The following is a 3,942-nucleotide window of genomic DNA, read 5'->3' on the forward strand; positions in this document are numbered from 1 at the left end:
TGCAATGTCCTCTTTTACAGATGATGTCCTCGTCTCCTAGAGATTTGTTTTCTTTTTTTTAGATATGTGGTCTCTTAACTTATTGGTTTTCGGCATTATCACACATATATTATCACACCTATTGGCGATTGGTGGTAATTAATCCAGCAAACGCAGAACGGTTCAGTTATATAACCACTACACCTACCACACCGAATAAAAAATCCATCTGTGGTTCATAAAACTGCCCACTTCCTCCTTTAACTTCCTAAGCTAAACTAGATGGATCAAAGTAAATTAACAAATGAGGTAAAGGTGATGCGGGAGGTCTTTATTAGGTTGTTTGCTTTGATGATCAAATACAAAGGGATGCCTGCGAAATTTTACTGTCTTGTTATCAGGGACAAGATTAAAAAATCAATGTAATTTCTTCATTATTTATTTTTTACGATATCACGAAGCAAAGTCAAGATTGAAAAGGTTTGCCAACTAAAATATACCTAAGTTCGTGAAGGTTTGCTTGTGAAACTGTAACAATTACCATAGCTATTTTACACTGGTGTTTCTTACTGTAAGTTTCATTTAATTCAACCACTATCAATTGATAGCTTCCTAAAGCTTTGTAACCATCCTCTTTAATTACAAATTAAGTTATTTAACTTAGTTAAACACTCATATCAATCCAAATAATGATACCTATATAATTTAACTCATAAAAAGATAAATATTCTTGATTATTTTTTCATATATTATACTAAAATATTTTGAGACCTAGTATTTAATACAAAATGAATTGAATATCAAATACAATCGATGCTTCTATAATTTTGGATTAAATATTTTTCAATACTATAAAGTGTTATGCACATAAAAGCTAAATAACAACTTACTTGTTTGATTATTTAACATTCAATGAAATCATTATTACCGATGTGTTAATCGAAATATACAATGACTACGCTACTGGGTAATCATCTTTATAATGTATAAAGTACTGTTATCATCCTATTCCTTGATTTATCTTTAACTAGCTGTACCCGCGGGCTTCGCCCCGTTTACCTTCATAAGTATTCGCATGGCTCATTCACGTCCTGGTTGAAGTTCGTTCGCTACGCTCACTCGCCTTTAGGTTGGAGCTCGTTCGCTGCGCTCACTTGCCTTCAGGTTAGCTCGTTCGCTACGCTCACTCACCTTTTGGTTGGAAATTAGCTGTTGTCATGAATTTAAAAAAATAATAGTGCTGCACCCTGTTGGTAATCCTTGTAACTTTTATGCTATTGAACATCATAGAACAGAACAAAACTTGTTTAATTGAAACAGCTGTTAAGATTCATTCATTCCTTTTATATATGAAAAATCATAAGATTAACATGGGGAACTACAGAGCCACTGGGGCGGAGCCCGAAAGGGTTTTTGAGATAAGAATATACTTTAATGTTAATTGGGAATGTGAGCTATCATGATGCTAAATTTCAGCCCAATCCGTCCAGTAGTTTATGCGTGATTGAGCAACAAACACACACACAAACACACACACAAACATACACACAAACATACACACAAACTCACAAACTTTCAGATTTATAATATTAGTAAGATAAAAACCCTTTATTGCTGCAGCCACTTGAGAGTATTTTTTTCATATCTTAATTTTCTTGTAAATGGACGAAGACTAATGTCATGTGCGATGTTTAATGAAACAGGTGTGCCAATTAGATAAACCAATAAGTCTGTTGTTCATCCATACAATGATTTATTACAACGTTTTTTTGCTCTCAAAATGTTAACCTTTTTTCGGTGTACAGGACATTCCAGTTCCATCTTTATTACAAAGGCAATTGTTGCCGTTTTTTACAAACGTCGTTCCAGGAACACAAATCTGAGGGCAAACAAAAACAAAATAAGTTACACAATATATTAAGCTAATCTAAACTGAATTACTTTCCTTTAGTACAACACTAAAGAAGGTATAAGTAGGGGTGTTAGTTTAATCAATTGTAAACATCCATATAAAATCCCAAAGTACCCACGAACTTTTGAGAAAACTAAAAGTCACACCCCCATAAACCATATACTTAAAATGTTAGTCATGACGAGTAACCTTGCGCAAAACTATCCATTATTTCATAAATAGCCCTTTAATACGACCTTAATCGTATACCTTTCTAAAGTGAACTTTCCATATGCCTAATGTTAAAAATACCTCGGCTGCACTTATTTGTTTGTTATTCTTTCAATTTATTACCTTATTAAAATCAGTTGTGATTATTTGTTTGTATTACTGTATTCGGTTTTGTTTATCAGCTTAACGCAATCAATAGTTTTATTATTACTTCTAAAGTGAAACGAGGTGAGGCCCGTAGTTAGTGAGTGTAGTAGTGAAATAGTACACGTACCGGTACCTAAAGTAGCATTTTCCAGTGCGCGCTCGAATTTCATATATTTAACACCAAATCCCACGTGCTCGGCGAAGCCAAGGACGGGAGTAATTAATGCAAGAGCCGGAAAATCACTTTCAGGTTGAAAATGACGGCGCAGGCTATGATTTTTTCATAAGCAGTGATAGGAACCCTATTTTTCATTACGACACTAAACTCACACATAAAGAATAACAACCTATTTCAAAATAAAACTATTCTTTCTATCTTTTCTATAAATTACTATTATTTTTAAATATTAAATTGTGGGAAATAACAAGCATTTATAACAATGTAAAACTTAGATTAATTGATAGTCTCAGATTAAATTTAGAAAAAACTGAATTTTTAGGTCATATTTATTGTGCAGCAAAGAGGCTACATTATCCTAAAATACTTGCTTAAAACGCATATTTTTGTTTGTATTTAGATTTTTATATGGTAGGAAAAGCTGACTTTGATAATAGCAATATAATAGAAATCACCAGCATGTGATGGGGAACTGATTGAGAACAAGGGAAAGTAAATTTAGAGCAAGGATGAATCAGCTCATCGAAATTACACACCTAGAGATGATTGTTTCTGCTAAACCTGGAAGTAAAACGATGAAATTTGTAAGTAAAACCAGGTACATTCAGTTCAATACTCTTCAAGTCCCAAAAAGCAAATCGCTATACAGTACATTGTTTTTGAAAATATTTTGTAGAATGTTAATATTTAAAATATTTTATTAAACATTATTTAAAGTCATGAACGTATGAAGGAGTGGCAAAATATCCCCACGAAGGAAAATGGGGGTTTTTACTTGTGTTTTTAAGCCACAGAATGTGATTTTTTTTTATTTTTTTCCTTATTTTTCTTGTAAATAAAAGAATTACTTACCTGGCCTTTCTCCAACGTTGAACCTAAAACAAGACGTTAGTATTTAGTTTTGTTTATAGACGTAGTAGGCCTAGTATAATATCAGACAGTGTCACTTACACCTGATACTAAAAAACCAATTATAATTTGTCATATAATCACATTATTTCATATAGCCATATTCATTTAGTCACATTCATATTCATTATGCTGAATAGTTTTAACGCTGCATCATTTCCCATTATATGAAATTTTTTTGTAAAAAAGCTATGGTTTTTTAAATCAGATAAATTAGATGATAGTTTTAATGACTTTTGTTACCTAATAGTACTGCAGAAAAGAACATGACAAAAAACAGTGCAACTCTCAACATGGTGAAGGTGTTGTAACTAATAGCTTTCAATCACAACATCTGATATCTTTTATAGGCACATTTTACGACTGGCACTTATTAGTGTTGCCACATAAATCCTCTCAAGTCTAATCTAATAAATCATTATTAATGGCATGCTACATTTATGACTCTAGAATATGATTATTTTACAAAAAGAGTATTAGCTTGTAAATTGTAAAATGTTCCAAGTTTGTATCGTTATTATGGAACCTTATTATACATTTTCTGCAGGCTTACATACCCTTAAGAAGTGTCACTATTTGCTACAGAACTACAAAATCTGTACAGTTT

At 32.1% G+C, this 3,942-nt stretch overlaps 1 long non-coding RNA gene across 1 annotated transcript; it reads right to left on the reverse strand.

Moving 5' to 3' along the window:
• Positions 1-1,708: 1,708 nt before the first annotated feature.
• LOC129001972 (uncharacterized) lies at positions 1,709-3,680 on the reverse strand. Its single transcript, XR_008491518.1, has 3 exons — positions 3,579-3,680; positions 3,279-3,301; positions 1,709-1,858 (listed from the first exon to the last, which is right to left on the reverse strand). It is a non-coding gene; the product is annotated as an uncharacterized LOC129001972 (long non-coding RNA).
• Positions 3,681-3,942: the final 262 nt, after the last annotated feature.

This window comes from Macrosteles quadrilineatus, unplaced genomic scaffold, assembly GCF_028750875.1.
Source record: "Macrosteles quadrilineatus isolate MER2022 unplaced genomic scaffold, UCM_ALF_1.0 Scaffold_9__3_contigs__length_116548681, whole genome shotgun sequence".
In the NCBI taxonomy this organism is placed as follows: domain Eukaryota; kingdom Metazoa; phylum Arthropoda; class Insecta; order Hemiptera; family Cicadellidae; genus Macrosteles; species Macrosteles quadrilineatus.